Here is a 23,344-nt window from a genome sequence, read left to right as displayed (position 1 = left end):
GACCTGCATTACTTCGGGCTTTCCTCCCACATTTAGCTGACACGTGGGATATAACTGGAATACTGTTAAAAGCGGCGTTAAACCCAACTCACTCCCTCACTATACCTACAGAAAATATCGACTACATCTAAGTCTACGCTATGGCCGATATTTACAAGGTTACCATAAGACGAATGTTATCATTTGCCAACTCATTGCCTAAGTAGACAGAGAGGGATAAGATTGTATTAGGATACACTTATGGTATCCATTACAAACTGTCGCATGCAACGACGCCAAGCTCATCCGTGATTCTATAGACACAAAGTGAAGCTTGTATAATTAATAGGACCTTACCATGCGATAATGTAAGAGATAGGCCATTGTATTGACCATCATTAGATGTACCAGACTATCACGTGACGCAACAACCGGAACTCCGATGACGTCATACGGCTCTTAAGGCACGGAGGAGCATTGTCTGCGGACGGTGGTTGATAGTTTATTGTTTTTTTTAATGATGAACAATTGTTTTTTTATCTACATTTTAGATATAGAGAGAATCGTAAATCGTTGTTCTGGGCCCGTTCAACAAAGCGATCATAGGGCTACGGTTGTCGAAAGTCTATGTTTACGAATGGGAGTAACGGCCATCTAAGCGTTAAAATCACTTTGTGGAACGGGGCCCGGTAACAGTAGGCTATACATGTCCGTTTCAAACAGAAATCAAATCATATACTTGAATTTGTGGAGCTATAATAATTTGTAACGTAATCCTAAGTTAATGTACAGGATCCGCAGCTCTGGAAGAGCAAATACTCTGAAATACTCGGGCAAGAAAATGTTAACAGTTAATCAACTATTGTGTTAAATTGTAATTTGCTGAGGAGGACATGGAATATGCGAAATATGACATGAATAAGAGGAATAGTTCACAAATCCTGCGCGATAAGTAAATTATTCATGAAGAACTTTCTTTTTTATGTATACTTACATAAATCAATAAACGGAGATGAATTGATAACAGATCCATAATATATTTTCCCAAAATGAAAGTTGAAGTAAGTTGATAACGCGGTGCATTAAATTCTGGGATTGTGATTCCTAAAAGTAAGATATTAAAAGATTTACGAACGCAGATTATATATTTATGTACAATCACGAATCAATAATTCTCGATAGTATAACGTTGTCGTGTGTTTTCGCTTTAGGCCTATTTGAAATAAGCACAATATTTCACCTACAACATGAGTTGGGTCACTGAATAAAACTGATGACAGGTGCATCTGATAGAGAATTCCTTAAACATCGCTATCAATATACCATCTCGAAATGGCCCGTGAAATATCACGGAAGGGCTGTTCCAATATAATTCTTACCTAGAACGTCTTTCCAATGTATCCAAGTGGCCAAAACAAGATGTTCTGTGCTCGCGAAGAATTCCGACAAATGTAAACAATCAAACGGTCTTCCCGTTATAAATAGTAGTCGATCTCGCTGAAATCTCGTTGACCTCTCCCATAAGACATAACTGCGCTGTCTTCTGGCAGATGCCACATATCGTCTGCTCCATGCACGTGGAGCATGCGCAAGAGTGCAGTGTCAACTTTTCGTCTCCTCGTAATCGTCTGCTACATGCCGGTGGTATTTGTCTGTTATGCAATTGATAAGTGCAGAACTCCCTGGCATCTTATTTCAGGTAGCAATAGTCAATCAAAGCCACATGGTTATTATGCATATGACAACGCAGCAAGACAGATCCATGAACATGGCCACTGGAACGATCAGACTGAGGTTCGTAGATACCTTATGCTCAAAACACCCAGACTCCGCATCGGCGTAGGGCGACCAGACACCGATCTAATTGGGACAATCAATCAAGGCTGGACGAGGCAATATGACTGTACAGGTATTGATCAAGTGGTCAACATGAACAGGCATTCGTGGTAATGGTCAGTTAAATATCTAATTCATGAAGATCAAAAGAAGGGTGAGTTTTATACCCAGTATCACGTGATAGATGGATAATAATCACATCTCTCATGCATCGTTAGTACCTGCTGGATGCATATGCCAGTCTTCTGAGTGAGAGAATGTTGTTTTAAGTTAGCATTATTCAAGTTCATCACGAGGTTCCGTCCGCCTCCGTGGTCTAGTGGTAGAGCGTCTGCCCGTAGAGCGGAAGATCGGGGGTTTGATACCCGACCGCGTCATCCAAAAAACGTTAAAAAACGGTACTTGTTGTTACCCTGCCTGGCGCTCGGCATTAAGGGGCTAAAAAAGACTGGGCGGCTCGGAGTCATTATACTGTGTCTGAGTGGGGTATTCATGTTAAACTGCGGCATGGTATCTCAGTGGGCTTATCCCACGACCGTCTGTAAATACAGTCTGAATAAACAAGTGGTTGACATCACGAGCCACGTCCGACAACACCGGGGTGTAATGGCACATAATAAGCGCGGTCACACATTGTGACCATCTGATCCTCGTTTTAGTTGGATCGTATATGCAAATCATAAGATGCTTTCCTGTTTTGACCAGGAATCACAACGGAGTGCTCGTTTAGAGAAATGCACATGAGTAGATAAATTGTAGACTTACCATGACAATCCTTGAACGACCATTTTCATCGATAATAAATATAGCGTTGTTTCCTGTTTTACAACTTGCATAAGTTATGTCGGACTTAAAGATGTCTGATCACCTATTCCCAATATCCAAGCATCTGTAACAAGCATTAAAGTTCATGAGCATGGTTTAATTTCGAAAAATTATGTTGAGGCCGATGGTTCGTTCTACCCTACGTTTACTGTAGTGTTATTGTATAAAAGAGCTATGTACGTAATGTACTGTACTTGTATTGTAAATTAATGCACTTTGATAGGCACACTGGTCGTCATATGACACAAGCCACAACATGGCTGAACTAAAGCTCCAGACTGAAACTAATGCGGGTCGAAAAGAGATTCAGTTCGTCTCGTGTGTATTTACCAACGGACAAAAGAGGTTCCAAGAGTGGTATCCCGTAAAGAATGTATAACAATAGTGTATATCTATTCGAAAAAACATTTACATAATCATATTCAAAACGTTAACGCTAGAACAATCTGTCCCAAATATCTACCGAAACTGATACTATGGAAGGTAAACGGAAAATAGTGGTGAAAATTATATGAATTGATCACTGAAAATCAGTAATGACACCAGGTGTTCGCGAAAAGGGTAAGCCGGCAATAACACCTTAATGAGGAACTCGTTGGTAGGCGCATGGGTATGCATGTATTCTATAATTATGCAATATATTGGGGCTTAATGCGATTGACATCTTGACGTCAATGCACTCCGACATGCAAGGTATGATTAGGTTAAGTCTCACCAAGAACACCATGCATGAAATTATTTCAATTTCATCTTTCTGTTTTTTTTAATCTTGAAAAGGATATTCAACAACCAGTTTTAATTATCTCATGTAAAAAATACATGAAGAAATTTGGTTAAAAAGAGACAAGAAATCGGTTCTCAATTTCCCACTTTCCTATTTCTGTTATCAGCGTATTAATCAAGGTATCACACGTTCGTCTTCACAGTTTGGCATGTGATGCTGTGTCGATACAATGCAAGTCAGATAAGTATGGTGACTTAGTCTTTTACAACCAGTCTGCAAGTACCTATATGTACAATATTTGTCTACAGGAACATGGGGTGCATGGACGATCTGGAGTCTACTTCAACGTCCTTAATAGACCTAATAGGGGGCACGGGTGGCCCAGTCGTCTAAGGCGCCGCAATTCGCTGTGCAGAGTTGCGTCCCCTGGGCACGCCAGAAACCTGTGATTGTGTGTTCGAATCCCGGTTCGCCCCGATTATGTTTCTAGGTTTGTCAGCACCATACCCGTGCTCGTGGGTTTCACCGAAGTGGTAAACGTCTGAGACCTGCATCACTTCGGGCTTTCCTCCCACATTACACTGACACGCCGCGATATGACTGGGATACTGTTAAAAGCGGCGTTAAACCCAGCTCACTCACTCACTATAGACCTATTCGCCTCCGTGTATGATACCATGTGAAATTATAACAAACAGGAGTGATTGACTTTGGTTGAACATCCTTTTGTGTTTCAGTTCCACCATGGTGTGTCAGCCTCATGTTGGAGAAAAGCCAGAACGTTTGCAGATTTTGTTTTTTAAGGCTTTGATGAAACCCACGGTTATGGTGCTTATAAATTTACAATCATAATCAAGCAAAGCTGGAAATTCAAACCCATGATCATAGGATTCTGGCATGTCAAAGGGACACTTTGGGGGGTGAATTGAGGTGCCTTGCACGATTGGGACACCGTATCTCCTCATAAATACAGTGCCCTTCACAGAGATGAGCAGTTGGCCCTTTGGGATGTCACTGCTACTTAAGCCTGATCTAGACAGTACATATTGACGGCTTAAATGTCATCTCCATTCTAGTCAGCGATCGCCAGTCACAGGCTGTACTACTTACGTAGGCTCTGCGCTCGCTGAAATGTGTATTGTTAGTTCCCCGCTTCTTGAGGATTTGTTGGTCACAGTGTATGACTTGGCTGACTGTATGTAACCCGTTGCTCATTTAGATTTGCTGGAACGACACTTAACAACTGCATGTTGCCCTGATATTGCTAGAATATTACATACTGCATATATTCAACTTCTCACTTACTTCAGTTAACATGCGTCTACCCTTTTCGCGAACACATGGTGTCATCAATGATTTTCAGTGATCGTTTCATATGATTTTCACCGCCATTTTGCGTTGAAATCTGTTCCGGCGGATAATCGAGACTGGTTATTCTCTTGCGTTGACGTTTTATATTTCATAATTATACACTAGCAAATCTCGCCTTGGTTTCAGGTGGACTAAGAACCGTGTGTGTATTTTATGTAGAGACGTGTCATGCTCGTACCCATTGTAACCACTTTCATCGTGTTACTATAAACTTGATCTAAATTACGTGGTGAGGTGAGGTGAGGTGAAATGGTGTTTAATGTCGCGTCCAAGATTATTGTACTCATATGACGACGTGCATGCACGTGTGTGTGTCTGCTTGTACCATGGCACAGTTTAACATGAATAGTGAGCGTGTATGGTTTTACACCTCTTTTAGCAATATTCCAGCAATATCACGGCGGGGGACACCAGAAAATGGCTTCACACATTGTACCCATGTCGGGAATCGAACCCGGGTCTTCGGCGTGACGAGCAAACGCTTTAACCACTAGGCTACCCGACCGCCCCTTAACATGAATACCACACTCAGACACAGTATACTGACTCCGCACCAACCAGTCAATGTGTTAGCCCATTTATGCCAATGGCCAGGCAGAGTAACAGGTAAAATCTTTGTAACATCTTTTGGTATGACGCGGCCGGGGATCAAACCCCGGACCTAGCTCTAGCTCTACCACTAGACCAGGGAGGCGGGCTCTAAATTACGTGAGGAATGAACATTTACATGTAATATGAAGACAAGTTTCATTTATCTCAAGTGTTAATTTCAGTTTTGCCTTCCCATACTGTCGAATACGCCAACGCACGTATTCTAGAAACCTAATATGCAGCAAACAGTGGCTTAGTTATTGAGCTCTGTATTAAGTTCAAACCACTCAATATCTTGGAGGGAACAGAACAACAGATTGTAAACTGTAAAGGATGCTTTGCTCGGTGTAAGTGGGGGAATGGGTGAGTGGATAAGTAGGAATGGTCAAGAAGTAAGCGGGCGAATGGGTGAGTGGATAAGTAGGAATGGTCGAGTAGTAAGTGGGCGACTGGGTGAGTGGATAAGTAGGAATGGTCGTGTAGTAAGTGGGCGAATGGGTGAGTGGATAAGTAGGAATGGTCGTGTAGTAAGTGGGCGAATGGGTGCGTGGATAAGTAGGAATGGTCGTGTAGTAAGTATGCGACTGAGTGAGTGGATAAGAATAAATGGTCGCGAAGTAGGGGGGCGACTGAGTGAGTGGATAAGTAGGAACGGTCGAGTAGTAAGTTGGCGACTGGGTGAAAGATAAGTAGGAATAGTCGAGTAGTAAGTGGGCGACTGGGTGAGTGGATAAGAAGAAATGGTCGAGAAGTAAGTGGGCCACTGGGTGAGTGGATAAGTAGGAATAGTCGAGTAGTAAGTGGGCGACTGGGTGAGCGGATAAGAAATGGTCGAGAAGTAAGTGGGCCACTGGGTGTGTGGATAAGTAAGAATGGTCGAGAAGTAAGTGGGCCACTGGGTGAGTGGATAAGTAGGAATGGTCGAGAAGTAAGTGGGCGACGGGGTGAGTGGATAAGTAGGAATGGTCGTGTAGTAAGTATGCGACTGAGTGAGTGGATAAGAAGAAATAGTCAAGAAGTAAGTGGGCCACTGGGTGAGTGGATAAGTAGGAACGGTCGAGAAGTAAGTGGGCCACTGGGTGAGTGGATAAGTAGGAATGGTCGAGAAGTAAGTGGGCCACTGGGTGAGTGGATAAGTAGGAATGGTCGAGAAGTAAGTGGGCCACTGGGTGAGTGGATAAGTAGGAATAGTCGAGTAGTAAGTGGGCCACTGGGTGAGTGGATAAGAAGAAATGGTCGAGAAGTAAGTGGGCCACTTGGTGAGTGGATAAGTAGGAATAGTCGAGTAGTAAGTGGGCCACTGGGTGAGTGGATAAGAAGAAATGGTCGAGAAGTAAGTGGGCCACTTGGTGAGTGGATAAGTAGGAATAGTCGAGTAGTAAGTGGGCCACTGGGTGAGTGGATAAGTAGGTTTAGTCGAGTAGTAAGTGGGCCACTTGGTGAGTGGATAAGTAGGAATAGTCGAGTAGTAAGTGGGCCACTTGGTGAGTGGATAAGTAGGTTTAGTCGAGTAGTAAGTGGGCCACTGGGTGAGTGGATAAGTAGGAATGGTCAACAGAAAATACAACAGAATGTTTCAAATTGTAAAATGTCCAGTTGTAACAGTGTACAAGCGAGCATCAGCTTCTACCACTTTGCTACCATCCGTCGCGATAAGAGTGACTGTGCTTTGCATCTGTGTACAAGCCTCACTCACACCGCCGGTTTTACACAGTGGTGAAGAAGTGGCATTCCTCTGATCATGTTGACAGAGTTATCCATCATGAAACATGGAATCTGTCCAAATGATAAGCAATTAACATCTACCAGAACGACACTTTGTGATAATAATATTCTCTCGATATTATGTACGGTAATGAAAATAAGAAGAACCTGTCAATGTTAGTGTTAGTTTTTGTTTTTGGTATGCTCGATAGATTCTGAGGCAAATTAGTTCCACTTAGGAAAACAATTCAGCGACGACTGAGTGCGGATGCGTTTTACTGAAGTCGAACCTCGTTTATCAAGACGGTACGCATAGAAATTTAATTGTCCGAAAATAATTTTGCTTAAAATTAATAATCTTAAATGTCAGGCAATGAGTATAATAGTCACAGCCCTACCAAACAACATCGTAGTTGCGTTTAAGACAACATGTTTATTACAATAGGGTATCAAACATCTCTCGACAAAATCACTGTGTCGTCAGTGTTCCAAAAAATCACCACCTCCTAATTATTTATGCTTTTTGTTATGTAAGCCGAATGTAACCTTATGTACGATTCCCCTTAACCATAAGTTTGTGAAATTATATTTTCCGAAAATAAGGTTCATGTAAACGGGGGGTAGCCTAGTGGTTAAAGTGTTCTCTCGTCACGACGAAGACCCGGGTTCGATTGTCCTCATGGGTACAATGTGTAAAGCCCATTTCTGACGTCCCCCACCGTGATATTGCTGGAATATAGCTAAAAGAGGCGTAAAACCATACTCTCTCATGTTAACGAGATACCATGGAATATATTCCATAACGGCCACTTATATATCAGAAATCTAATGACAAATTTACATTGTATTTGAATCATACATTGTACCACTTGTGAATATACCTCGTGAATATTTAATGGCAAGGGACATATTGTTTGGTGTCTGTCTTCCTTATTCGAACAATGGAACAATTATGATATCTCCATATACAGCGAGAATGACGAATGATAGTGTCTGGAACACGTTGAATAAACTGGTACAGTTTGATATCTGGAACACGTTGAATATACCTGTAGCATTGTGATGTCTGAAACATGTCCAATAATCTGGAATACTGTCATATCTATACGATGTTGAATATATCTGTAAATTTGTGATGTCTGGAACATTGTGTCACCTGAAACATGTTGAATATATCTGGAACATGTTGAGTATATCTAGAACATGTTGAATATCTGCAACATTGTAAAATTTAGAACATGTTGAATATCTTCATTATGTGATATCTGGAGCATGTTAAATATCTTCATTATTTGGATATCTGTAACATTGTGATATCTGGAACATGTTAAATATCTGCAATATTGTGATATCTGGAACATGTTGAATATCTATAACATTGTGATATCTGGAATAATGTGATATGTGGAACATGTTGAATATCTGCAACATTGTGATATCTGCAACATATTGAATATCTGGAACATGTTAAATATCTGCAACATTGTGCTATCTGGAACATGTTGAATATCTGCAACATTGTGCTATCTGGAACATGTTGAATATCTGCAATATTTTGATATCGGGAACATGTTGAATATCTGCAACATTGTGATATCTGGAACATGTTGGATATCTGCAACATTGTGATATCTGGAACATGTTGGATATCTGCAACATTGTGATATCGGTAACATGTTGAATATCTGAACATTGTGATATCTGGAACATCGTGATGTCTAGACAAATCTTTCCAAAATCACGGCGTGTGTCAGTAGAAATACAGAAGCTATGATATATTCTATACGTTTCTCCAATCTCTATAATGCCCAGTGATGATGCCTCGTAATATAGATAAAACATCTGTAACAATGTACTCTACCCATCGTTAACCACCCACTGCTTCTACCCATCAATGCAGTCTACCCGTACTTCGCTACCCAAGCATATTCTAAATAAGGTGTATCCCAGTTATTTTGCATTATCGACACACGGAGTGTCTGAGGAACCTTTTATTTCTCACGCTATGCCATAAATATTCAATAAGTTACAATAGTTTAGAGGCACCGCGCGTGTAGCCGATCGATGGTCGCTACCAAATTCAGAGCAGGGGAGAAAGGAACGGCGTTGCTCGACGGCGATGCACTGCTACCACTGCCACTATTTTTTTTCCTCCCACAGTATGCATTGTTTCATGTGAGAGCTGTATTGAGTTGCCAAAGACCTGGAGGTTAGCACGGAGGAAGTGTGGAAACGTACGTCGAGGGTAGAAAACTTGTTGGCCACTTCATTGAAAAGGAACAAACACCAGCTGATTATTGGCGAAGAATTGAAAAAATATATGCTCGTTTCATTAACTCCATGAAAGTTCTCTTTGTTGACCAATTCGGTTACAAAAAGCCTACTTTTTTAACAAAGTGCCGAGTGGTGTTTGTATTGTTAATGGGTTGTATTAACATTCTTGGAGGCTAGAACGAGACCAATAGTTTTGAATAAGAAGTTAAAGCGTTAATACATTATAGTTAAGGGCTGTTGGGTGATCATGGAACTCAATGTTGTAGAGTGGGATTTAGAGAGTAGAACGCGAAAACCTGCGTTCAATATTGCAACAATACCCTGAATCCTTTCATCATCGTTAATGTCAATCGTTCTGCAACACATATGTGCTTACATAAATATATAATTACTGGGTGGAGACGGGGTCGATAATTCTAGATGTCGACCATGACCAATTTAACAACACAAATGCATTTCAACACAGTCGACGGTATCCGGGTTCTAGCTAGCGGAGGCAGTTGGTAATATTCCCGACCAGGAATTTGTTAAGGACGCAATATGTATTGAAAGGGGTGTATTTATAATAAATCTTTACACCTGTAATGGAGCCCTTTCGTTTGAACCTTATTTTTGCCGCAACAGCCGTAAAGCGTTAACATTTAGGCTGCTAAATTTCGATCATAAATTATTAAAAGTAAAAATCTAATTTATCTGTAGTACTTCTGTTGGTCTGAGCATGTGCACTGTTCATAATGATCACTAGCTCTACACACAGTAATCTTAAACCATCGACGTCTTGCGTTGTTTTCCTTTCTGCTACCACGTGTCTCATGCATGATCTGAGCAACACGTTGGGAGTGCTGATAAATCTTGTGAATGCATGTTTTTTACATGCGAGTTATTCACGTATGCATTATGATTGGCAATATATATCCGAAAGACAACCTTAAAAAATGACGAACCTAATAAGACTTGATAAAAACAACGTCCTTTACATAATAATGCATGGTAAAGGGAGACAATTCTGACTATGTGTGTAGGCCAAAGATAACAATAAAGCATAGCGCCGACACTGCGGTTTACCAAAGACTGACAAATTAGTGAAATGCCAACCAAATTTCTGTCACGGGGAGTGTGATCATTAATGAAAGCGGAGTGAAGATTGTGCCTCTAGACATGTTTTTTGTGACCTTTGGTTGTCGGCGATGATGTCATACCGTTGACGATGACGTCAACGACATAGCTAATGCCTCCCACTCAGTCTAATGACTACTTCCCAAATATATCGTGACTCAATAAGTTGTGTTTCGTTGGTAATGCGATCAGCACCATGCACGTCGTGGTACTTCTTGATGGAGTGATGTTGCTGTCGACAAGGAAATTACGCTGCGCCTCTTCACTCTTGAGCCTAAAACTATGTAACCTTGAAGAAACGTCTATCTCATATAAACCCAAACCTTGAATGATCTTGCTGTCTCTTGACACTTCTCACTAATACTATCTAACCTCGAGTAAATGCCGACTGTTAAAAACCCAACCTTGAAAGATGTTGTACAATTGCTGCCAACATGTCCGTGTTAATATTACATGCCAATACACAATCTGAAATGACACCTTACTTGAACACACAGTACCCTTGAATAAAACCATATTTGAATTGATTAACACAAGCCGTGAATACACTCAGGGTATACTCACAATCATCGAACACAGCTGATTTTAAACCTCAATGTAATATGGAACTTGCCGAGTGTAAGGCAGCTGTTGTGAATGTTATTTTAATAAACCCTCATGTCAAATCATACAGAAGGCCACAAAATAATTATTTGTTTGTTAGGGTCACAGTCTTCCTTCAACGAATAGTTTACAATGGGGAAAGCATATCATAACAATATATATTTAGATAAAATATAAACTTCCTTTAAAAAGCCTCCTACTAGGTTAAGAACGTCAACTTAATGAATATTAACGCGTTATGATTTGTAAAATATAAACACCCTGAAACAATTAACAATACCATTTCCGAATATATTAAATAAATTATGACCGATTTATTCGCATAAATAAAATATAATACACATATAACAAAAAATACCGATGAACGGAGAATCAGAATCAATGTTTTATGGCACAAAGTTTTTACGGTGCACTTTTAGATAGAAAATAAGACTCCAGGAGGGACCCAGTACCAGAAAAGTCGATCAATGGCTTGTTGATGTAATGATAAGATATCTAATATCCCCAACAGCATCCAAAATTAGAACACAAAAAAACGAGGTATCCGAGACCAAGGCATTGATTTTCTAAGAAAGTGTCAGAAAGTCAGAACGTCATACATTATAACCAACGTTTCATAATTATTGCTGCGCCTTGGATCCCCAAATATTCAATTTTGTTTAGAAAAAAAGAAAGAATTTGGTTATTTTGGGGTTAATTGCAACAAGGCGGGTTTTTTAATATTCCATATGCTACCTTCGATTCACAAGTGCTATTTCTGTAGTGTTCATTGAGAAGAAACGATTGGCAAGATTATATGGCCAGAATTAGACTCCGGAGTATCGTTACTTTCAGATTCTCCGCGGAAGCATCAATCAGTGCCAACACACTGTGTCTCTTCTAATCCGCCGCTTATTGGTTTTGAACATCCACTGTACATAACACTTGCGAAGGCAATGTCCCTCGTCATCGGTGTTCAGTAAATGAATCCCAATGTATGTGGTATTACCATGGCGTAAGCAAGATTAGTTAACGTACACAACTCAAAGTTAAGAACCGAATTACATGAATTAAGGTAAGATGAAGGGACCATCTTAATGGGAAATGGTTGTAGCAGTATATGTCATTGTGGAGCTGGGGTAGCTTTGTGGTTAAAGCGTTGGCTTGACACGCAGAAGAGATGGGTTTCATTCCCATATTGGTAGAATATGTGAAGTCCTTCTTGGTGTCCGCCTCCGAGGTATGGCTGGAAAATTGCTCTAAGTGGCGTTTAAACCAAACTCCTGACTATGCCGCTGTGTTCGATAAGGTTAAACAGAGAGCAGTGTTTCTTCAGCAACCTTTTTCCTGTATTGACAAAACCGCTATATGGGATTCATTCAGTCTGGAATATTCGAGAATCGAAACTATTGCGTCAAAGGAAAAAACTATTTTGACCCTCTCTATATTCATTCTCGCTCCCGCCCAAGTGAAATGGTCAGCGTCCTTTGTGCTAATGAACATGTATATTTACTGAAGAACTTTCGTCTACGTCATTGAATTCATCTTGGTTATTAAGTCAGGCACCGCTGAAACCGGAATCCTCCCACCATCGCTTACATCAGCAGACAGAATTGGTAGACCTCTTCGCAGGCATTGCCGATAATAGACAAGTACTTCTCAAAGTCATGTCTCTTTCTGACATCTGAATCATCCTTTCGCCGTGTGTTAAGAAGCGTACACACACTCAGCGCTGGAAACAGCCCCACTGCCAGACTGCTAACTTTTCAACAGGTCTGGAAACTTACATGTTCATACATGTTCCCTAATTATTATCAGTGTACACTCGCAGACGAATTTCCAGCTCTAACTTTCGAATCCTTTTGAGTTTCAGAGAGTACACCTGACGGAACCGTTATATATACAAAGTTACCCATAATCCCATGACTTTAACCATGTGAGTCCCTCTGCATAAAATGAACATACTTTTTATCCGAACTCATTTGATCCCCACTTTACTATAAACGTCAATGCCAGAGATTAAACGACGAAACAGTTTCCATTGGTGTACACGGCAAAAAAACAACGGTGATAAATATATGAATGGATCACTGACTGATGACACCAGGTGTTCTAAAGGGTCAACACTCCTGATCCTTTGACATGGTACAGTGGGATGCTATTCCGCCTCAAGCCACAGACAATAGATGCTTCCAGAGCATCCCCGCAACCACCATCACGTCTAACGCAAATAGAGTCTCTCTCTGCGACACACGGCGGCCGTGTTTCTAAGCAACTCCATGCGAAATTCATGTATTCTGTCGACTCTCGCAGAAAGGGAATAAATAATTGAAAGAACATGGATCCTTATAGGAATGGTAGCCAGAGAGAAACAGCACCCAAGCGTGATGGAGCTGCAGAAAGCATTCAGGCCTTGTTCTTACTGTGAGGGATCCGCTCACTCGTCATGGCTCGTATCTGCGTCAACAACGACAGCAGGTCCACCAGCATTAGATTCTACTGGAAGGAAAATCCATATGACATTGTATGGATTCCTGCGGTTTGGCATAGCCATGTATATCACCACTCGATAAGTAATTCCCAAACTATGGTGTTACAATATGTGCCTTGAAATCGATGAAACCATGGACTACCGCATATAAGCCATGCGTGATGGGCTCGTCAATTTCTAGAATCTTAATGCGATTATGACGCGAATGAATCATCGAGAGGGCTTGTGTTTCATGTTCAAGTTCATTAGACCTCGCTGTACATACACGAAGGGCACAGAATAAATGGAAACCTGAAAATGTAAAGGACTACCTTGCCTGAGCACAACATCTGCAAAAATTCCCAGTTGCAATGCCCTACATCTGCAAAAATTCCCAGTTGCAATGCCCTAGACGAATTATATAATATATTATGAGGTCATTTGATCTCGAAAATATGTTTAAAATGAAACGTGTGTTTCCTTTTGCGGGTTCATGTAATAATTTAACATAATTAGAAAAGTGAATAAGTTGTCATCTTGTTCGAATTCGAAAATTCTTGTCATAATAATTAGTAACATGTACAACAATAACAGGATGTTCAAACAACGTTTCATATAACATGATGTCCAGGGGTCTTCGTGTAGCCCAGCAAAGCTCATCAGCAACATCAACAATTAAACGTTTAGAACCTTGCCCGAGGCCTCTGAAGATACTAATAACTATTTAGGGATGCTGACACCCACAAAATACGGTTATACCACCAAATACAGGATTGGGGAAAAAGAAACCAAAACATTAAGTAAGATGCTGAAAAATCCACGACATTCTGTACAATATGCTTCACTTAAGGAGACCAACTTCTAATATCCACAAAGTATTTCAATTTCCAAAGGTGGACAGTTGTTTTGCAACATTGCAGGACTGGGTGACTTAATAATAGCTAAATGTGCTGGAACTGCGACGCATAATGGTAGTTTATTGACAGTTTGGATAAAGGCGCCATTTCAATGCCCCTCATTTAATCACTGTTCAGTGAATATTGCGTTCTTCCCCCCACACTCAACAATGGTGTTGTGTAGCTACGTCAATTGATTCAGGTTTGAGAGAGATCTGTAGCCACAATATCAGGGAGCATTGCACCATGAGGATTAATGGAGTTTGTAGTGAAATCTTATCAGAGCTACAGAAGACTGGTGTGAAAGGTTGACTGGAGCAAGATAGATTGGACAGAAGGGTGACGTGGAAAAGGTATATATTCCTGGTTATGGCAGTAGGATGTCGAACAGGACGGTGAAGGAAACAATGCAAAAGAACGTCAAGGAAGAGGTGGAATGGCAATGAAAGCGAGGCAGGTTGGCGTGAAAGATGCAGATAGGTAGCGTGTAAGAGAATAAAACGGTGTCATGAACGACCAACAAAAGTAGGACAGGTGCGGATAAATACAATATGGGTGTTTAGAATGAAGTGAAAGAGTGACAGAAGGATGAAGTACTTTGGTGATAGAAATATGTCAGAAAGATGACAAATACAAGGAATAAGTGACGACATAAAAGACAGAAAGAAGGATAACATAAAATGCAGGCCCAAAGGAACAATTCTCAACACCAAACGATAAGTAAACAATTTACATGTTAAGGCCGGTGGTCGGTCTGTGTTACTATAATTGTTTTACCATCAGGAGTCGTGTTATATTTTCTCCTGATCTGGATACAAAATCGTAAGAATATAAATCATTAATAATCGTCTTCTTTACACATAATTCAAAATAAGAGCAATACTTCTTTCCCTTGGGCTGAATCCTTTATGCAACACGTATTCTAACCTTCAATAGATTCCGATACAGTTCATCGTTTTACGTTTAGAATATGTCTCACTCAAAATAGCATCATTAACCGCAGAATTTAATGTAATATAGTAATCGGTAATCACAAAGAGGGTTTCACAGAGCAGCCTATTCTCCAGAGGTCTGTCAGGACGGTTAAACAGAGGCAGCCGACACGACAGATGCGTGGATGACGCAGGTAGTTCCACATCGAAATACAGACAGCTGCTAGAAGGGGATGCGGAATCAGTAATGGGAGAATGTATTTGACTGGTGCAGAGTGGGAGTGTTGGGGAGAGTCTCTCTTCGTGACGCCCACGCTCGACTTTCTCGCTGACACGTTCAACAACAGGATCACAACAATGTCAGAGGGGTAGAGTTCTGTAAATACGAGCATCTACCTCAATTGTCTTGATTACCACGTGGATTATCTAATAGTTATCCAACATCTCCGAATAAACTTCTCCACATAAAGGTGACGATGCTGCCTTTCTTGAATAATATGCAATGAAAGGGTACTGTTTTCTGACTAATTACATATTCCTACCAGCAACCCTAATGAGTAAAGGTGCTCCGCACAAAACACACAAACAATGAAGGCACGAAGTCTGGCCTCACACAAGGTGAATTTTATTAAAGAATGAATTCGTGACGTGACGACAGAAGGCGAAGGTCACATTATCAATCTCCATCGTCTCGCTGATGAACAGTCAAGCAACGCCATCTTTGTAGCAGTGCACCAATGGGGATGCAGCAACTGATCCCCCTTGTACAGAGTAGGTCTGGATATTGATCCATGTAAGGGGGACGATGGAGCGGGGGGAGGGGGAGCGCATCCAGCCACAGGGGCAAGATGAAGAAAGAGCTCGATAATGTCCATGCGGACATCGAAACATGACGCAAGACTCTTGCCTGTGGTAGGTAGCCGTTTGCATCATTTAGAGAATAATGCAAGCTTTCTAGCACGCTGTGGGTGACAAGGGTCGCGGACTGTCGGCCCTGGTTAAGACTGCATCGATGACGACAAACTGATGCAATGAATAAGTAATATGATCTCAAGATATCCTCGCACTTCTTCCAAGAACTGAACATGGCCTTTTCAGACTTCTTTTATATTTACCATTGTGAGAGTGTCACAAAACCCAGGTGTTTGGTACGTTAGATTTTACAGTTGTGGATTTGAGAAATGAATATATAACGGGAGTGTGCCACGGAACGTTACTGACGTCGTAAAATATTCATTCCGTTATTGTAAATGCTGTGCTTGACAAAGAAAATATGACAGCTGTGAATGGTAGGGAGTGTTATCAACCCACCCACTTTTACGTATGTGAAGTTCCGTCATCATAGTGTAAAAGGAGACTTTGAGATACATCATAAATAATATTAAGGAAGGATTACATGAAGAGTGGGTGTGATGTTATTTGTATTTACTGGGAGTTATTAACGAATGTGTAGACACAGTGAACAGGATCAATAAGGTAAGCAAGTATGCATAGTCAAGAAGGAGATTGTGTGCCCGGGGTTTGGGGATGAGGGGTGGGGGTTGGGGGTAAAGTGACAGAGTATTTTTTCACTGCTGCTGCGATCCTCTTGGGCGCTCCAGCAACAACCGACTGACTATAATTCGTGCGTACTTTGTGTTTGTATGTTTTTGGTCTTCTGAGCGTGAACCTTTGGGAAACCAGAACAGTTTATGAGTCTATCCTGCACGTCCACTGAACAACTGTTTTGTTTTGGAAAATCATAAGAGTTTTTTTAAGGACCAAAAAATATATTTCAAAACCATCCGGCCTATTTCGTCCCTAAGTAAATAAATTAGCATGAACATTATAGATAGAAACCCCTTACACCAGCAGAAAAAAAACATGCACAGATTGTTTGGTGGAGCTGCAGTTATCTCCTCGAATATGTCACTTCAATAACATTAATGAATATGCCCAGGTCATGATGTGATGAATTACGTGTCTCCGTTTCTCAAGATTGGACAAAATGAGCGCCATGTCTGATTCGCCCAGCAGCTATATATAACATTTTGATTCTCAATCTTATGATGGTTCAGATGTTGAATAGTACCTGTATCCAATCACATATTTAGTTATAGTTATTTTTATATATTACATACAGTGGAAGAGGAACTGAGGAAGGAAGTCGATGGCGATGTTTTGGGACTGACTATTTGTAGTGGGGAGAACAGACCCTACTCTGCTTCAATTAGTGGAACTGGATTGGACCTACATCACAAAACAAGCCAAGTCTAAAGCATCTGCCATGGGATTAATGACAATATTGAATTATGTACCATTGCTTTAATCTTCCTTGCACAAACGCTGGACATCTCTTGGAATATGTTCATGTTTCTGAACGTGAAGCGTAGGCATGTTCCTGATGTGCATCTATGAGGATGGGTCCATAAACTATTCTTCCCGGTACTGCGCCAGTAGATTACTGAAATCCAGCATCAATTTATGACAATAAGAGATGAGATGACACCCTGTTACTAAATCGTAGCGGTTGATATACATAATAAAACTCATCCTAACCATCTCTCCAGACGTGGAGGCACCAGGCTATCATAACGGCGCAGGACCTGCTGGGGTAGAGTGTCTTAAGCACTCCCTTGCTACTCATGAGATTACCATCTCTCATTCAGGCACCTAGCAACACAATTACTGTATCATGCACCCCCGCAAGTCGACAAAGATGTCATGACATATTAAGACTCCTTTGACTGTCACTTGGGCATTTCGTCGGCGACTTCATTCTGGCTTAGCAACCAACGCGGCCCGTGTGTGAACTTCATACAGACTTTCACCCACAGCTAACAACCTAACCTCCACATTTAGCTCCCCCATCACAAAACCATAGTGACTTATGCACTTCTCCTCATCGCTGCTCAACCAATGTCCCATGGTATTCAGGCACCTAGCAACCGCCATGTTGGTTTATGCACTCCCAACCGCTGAGCAACCACTATGTTCTCAAGAGACACGATGTTTCATCGCGATAATTTGTTTAAAATCGATGCGGACTATTGCATTGGTGCTAGTGGGTCTGGCAGCGACCCCCTTGGGCGCTCCGGCAACAACCGCCTGACTATAATTGGTGTGTACATTGTGTTTGTATGGACAAGAGAAGATCAATATGCGATGGCCAGGCGTGCATTGTTTAACTTGGAACGCAGACTCATGACTCGCGGGCCAGGGGACGAGCAGGTATCTGAGACCTGTGGTCCTAATTCATACATCTACAGGAACTGTACGGTCTCACATCATGAGCGCCAGGTTCAGTTGGAACTGGAATTTCAACGCGTGCATGAACGAGCAGGATTCCGACATTGGTTATGCAACAAGAGCCTATAACAATGCACCGAATCCCAGAATATCCTCATCTGTTAAGCAGGTGACGTCATGGTCGATGTAGGTGTACTAGAAGGCTATGCCATAGAGGCACGGGCAGGTTCATCGTTGCGTCTATCGCAATTGGACATATATTAGAGCATATTATCACCAACCTCGTTAGTAGCCATTTTGGCAACGGCGGGGCATGCCTTCGTAATGTCCAACTGATTTTAATGCTCTACAACAAGCCAGACATACCTGCTGTGAAAGAATACACTTGAGTGTCCTATGCACGTCATGCAATTACGAATGCATAGTGCAACTTTGTATGCATTCACTTAAGGTCATCCACCAGAAATGTGACAACTTTATGAGGACTAGGCTAGAAGAAGACACTGACACCTAGTTCACACATTGTTGAATGATGTGCCCCCTTAAAGTGTCGCCGCGCCTTGTAGGTAGGGACAACGAATATAACCACATCTACAGAAATGGCGGTTCACAACCCAATTTCTATTACTTCCAGTAGACTCGTGAAGATCCGGGGTAGAATCTCTTCGGCAATCCATGCTTTCTGTAAGAGGTGACCATGATTGTCGTAAGAGGCGACTAATGTGATCTGGTGGTCAGGCTTGCTTACTTGGTTGATGTCATCGTATCCCAATTGCGTGGATCGATGATCATGAACATGATGTCAATCACACTGGATTGTCTGGTCGATTATTTTCAGACCGCCGTCATATAGCTGGAATATTGCTGAGTGCGGCGTTAAACAACAAACAAACAAACAAACAAACAAACTTCCAGTATGTTCTTGTGTGCAACATTATTCGATATTTAGCCAGGAATCACCAAGCCAGTTATGTGAACACCAGTCACACACGTTTTGCTCATTACTATGCCCATGTATACATACATAATATGAATAGTATTCATAATATGAATAGTACTCTTTGGTGAGAATAAAACTAACTGATACATTGCGGCTTCAAGGAGTGACATTAACATCCTTATCAAGTGATGATTTCCGATTCAAACTCATGATTTATTCGGTATCTTATAGTTATTATCCACTTACAGAATGTACAAACTATACGCGCTAACAGTGCATCTGCACTATTGTGAGTCATCAGCTATATATATAACAGTAATGACAGACTAGAGGAGAGATAGTCCGATTTAGCATATGTCGTGCGTAATTTAAGGAATTGTCCAAGCGTGTTCCTTAATCCCCGAGAATGGGCGACGCTTTGCCCAAGCCCGGTTATTTTGCAGTGTTACGCATTCCTCAGTTTTGCAATTCACTTATCTGCGCAATCCCTTGGAGTGGGCAAGCAAAGCTTATGCATCTGGATAGTGATTATTAGAATACAATGGGATCCATACGTATCGGCTTGCAATACCTCATACATACCTAAACACAATATACTGTAGATAGTACATAGAATAAGATTATATCTCCAATAAAAGCTTCAGCACCGTATACATGCGAGAAGATCCGGGTTAGAATTGGTTTTCAGCAACCCATGCTTGTCGCAAGAGGCGACTAACGGGATTTGGTGGTCAGGCTCGCTGATTTGGTTGATGCATTGATGCTCATGATATCAATCACTGGATTGCCTGATTCAGACTCAATAATGTACAGACCGCTGTCATATAGCTGGAATATTGTTGAGTGCGGCGTTAAACAACAAACAAACAAACAAACAAATCAACATCGTGTAACACATGCTTCATGAAGTCACCTGTTTGCAAAGTCGCCTGCTGGGAGTTTCGTCTGCTTGTATTGTCGTCTGCTTCTGTGACACTTCAGAAGACATACTATAGGCTAGGACGTCTGGCACAGACACGCTGTTTGGTAATGAGGAATACCAATCCAGACGTGTTTCTGTTTATTTGTGTTTATTTGTGTTTATTTGTATTAAGTATCGAGTGACAATCCAAGTCGTGAAGTTGGGATATTGCTAATGCCAAGTCCAGATCTGTCGGTTCACAGTAGTTGCAGATACATTATTTGCATAATAAGTTAGTTCGTGGATCAGAGCATTCGGCAATGGCAATACCTAGTGTAACGCTTCCCAACACTTAAATACTCTAAATAACGTAATGACTTTGCCTCGGACCTATAACAATTCCCCGTTATGTTATATTGTTTCAATTTGATGTTTTATATCTACACGTGATCTTTTTCAGTGTATAACCGACAGTTCACGTGGCTGAGGTGTGGACGCGACGGAACTTCCGAAGTCTTGTTAGCTCAAGGTGGTTCCCGTCCTATGTTAGAGGGAAATGACATACATATGTTATTTATCCAACAATGGTTTGTCATTAACACACCCCATCAACAAGGAATGTTTTTTGTGCACAGACTATCAACCGCTCTGAGTGCGCGTTTCTTTAGTATAACTGTTTTTGCCATTCGGACAATGAATTAAACCGAATTACAAAACAAGAAATGTTAACATGTAAGCTCAAGCGACGTAGCCCTTTCCATAATCATTACCAATTTCTGCTGAAAGCAGAGTCCATTGTACCATTCAGGGGTGGTGGATAGCTTAGTAGTTAAAACGTTCGCTCGTCACGCCGAAGATCCGGGTTCGATTCCCCACATGGGTACAATGTGTGAAACACATTTCTGGTGTCCCTCGCCGTGATATTGCTGTAATATTGCTAAAAGCGGCGAAGAGCCATGCTCACTCTCTCACTCACAGTACAATTCCGACTATGTCATAACCACGTGTTCTATGAATCACTATCGAATAGGGAATAGTGATGCCAAGGGTTCGTGAAAAGGTGAGCGTATCCTGCCCCACCGGTGACACCCGTCACGAATATGTAAACAACTGCCGAGGGACTATTGCCCACAGTCAGAGCTGACCAGATTATTATAAGTGGTTACAGTATGTGGAATGATTATTGCTCAGCCTATTAACCACGGGTTTGCCTAGTCCAGATCCGATTATGCACGGGTTATCGTAATAAAGTCACAAGTCTTAACTGCTACACCGGTGGTTCACAGAATAACTATAATTTCTAGCCCGAATAAAAATAATTTTAATCATGGATTTCTTTACTTGAAGCTATTTCATTTGAAACTAAAACACCCGCAGATTATTACCAACGTCTCCATGAAAATACACTCTAAGAATTCCATCACAGCCCTGTAACTTTAATTGTGTAAAAGTATTATGATGCCTAAAAAAGTAATTCTACAACATAACAATGTCTGGTTTAGATGTGAAATTCCGTTACATGTATTTTTGCAGCGAAGACAAACAATTAAGTGACCTTCACCTTCAGACAAGAAAAACAAGCAGACGACACATGGTTCAAGAGGCGGTGACTAATATGGGAGCCTAAACGCTAATAATGAGAGATTACAGACATGGCCCTTCAAAGCGTCTCCCTGTATTTAGTATTCCGTCATTAGAACATTTCAGACGTTTGTTGGTAATGAGGAATATAAAATATACCAATGGGTCACAATTCGAGGATTGTTTCATAGGGCTATAGTTAATCTGTCATGTCGGTGACAGATAAACTATAGTCAAACGAAAAAATCGGGTGTTCATTAACTTCTTTTCAGTGGTCTATTAAAAAAACGTCAGTCGACAGAACCTTCGAGAGAGAACATGTCATTGTTCACTGATGGAATTAGAAGAATGGTTCGCCAACAGCGGGTGTTATCATTGATTTTCAGTGGTCCATTCATATGCTTTTCATAGCTATTTAGCCTCTTACGTACACCAGCATCTGTTTCAGCAGATAATCATGACTTATCATACTATGGCGTTGACGTTTTGCACTGCGATGTAATGATGAATACTATAATTATATTAAATAAAGTATTACACTTGAAAAGGCGGGGAACTCGGTTTCTGAAGTTGCTGGGGTAATCGAGAACGTTTTCAACGTCAGTGAAACCCATGAGAACGGGTATGATGCTGACAAACACAGAAACAAAATTGGGGCGGTTCTGGGATTCGAATCCACGGTCCTTGGTTTCAGCTCACCGTCCCCCACCCAAAGTCGCATTGAAAGAAGGATATATTACAAGCGTGATCTGTGACGTATAACATTTGTAGGGTTCAGCTGTGTTGTTTTAGCCGATGTTACGCCAGAAACTCATGATCGTGGTTCAAATCCTTGTTCGCCCTAATCATGTTTCTAGGTTTGTCAGCACCATACCCGTACTCATGGTCTAAGACCAGAATCCACTTGCACAAAGCGATCTTAGCACTAAGACTATTGTAAGCCTATGTTAACGTATGGGAGTTACAATCATCTTAGCGCTAAGATCGCTTTGTGCAAGTGGACCAAGGACCCCGTTCCACAAAGCGATCTTACTGCTACGACTACCGTAGGCCTGTTAAAGTATGGCAGTTACGATCATCTTAGTGCTAAGATCACTTTGTGGAACGGGGCTCTGCTTCTTCCCACAACAAGCTGACACACCGTGATATAACTGAACAACAAACCAAACTCACTCAACTTATTTCATTTGTCATTTATAAATATCATTACATTACATTTGTCAATCATTAGAGTTAGTGAGTGAGTGAGTGAGTTGGGTTTAACGTCGCTTTTAACAGTATTCCAGTTATATCGCGGCGTGTCAGCTTAATGTGGGAGAAAAGCCCGAAGCGATGCAGGTCTCAGACATTTACCACTTCGGTGAAACCCACGAGCACGGGTATGGTGCTGACAA

The 23,344-nt window shown here is 41.3% G+C and overlaps 1 protein-coding gene across 9 annotated transcripts in view; it reads right to left on the bottom strand.

Annotated features, from left to right (window-relative positions):
- LOC139443097 (sodium channel protein para-like) overlaps positions 1–23,344 on the bottom strand; it is a 115,005-nt gene that overhangs the window by 86,804 nt on the left and 4,857 nt on the right. Inside the window, exon 2 of one of the 9 annotated variants that reach the window (XM_071224030.1) lies at positions 2,581–2,704. The exons of 7 other annotated variants lie outside the window; for them this stretch is intronic. The gene's annotated coding sequence lies outside the window, so the exon portion shown is untranslated. Of the gene's footprint in view, positions 1–1,358; positions 1,424–2,580; positions 2,705–23,344 lie in introns of those variants that run through there. One more of the 9 variants, XM_071224031.1, reaches the window with a different exon arrangement.

The sequence above is a fragment of the Haliotis cracherodii genome, unplaced genomic scaffold (genome assembly GCF_022045235.1).
Source record: "Haliotis cracherodii isolate W230 unplaced genomic scaffold, xgHalCrac1.p SCAF_5, whole genome shotgun sequence".
Classification (NCBI taxonomy): domain Eukaryota; kingdom Metazoa; phylum Mollusca; class Gastropoda; order Lepetellida; family Haliotidae; genus Haliotis; species Haliotis cracherodii.
This window is presented reverse-complemented; position numbering and strand designations above follow the sequence as displayed.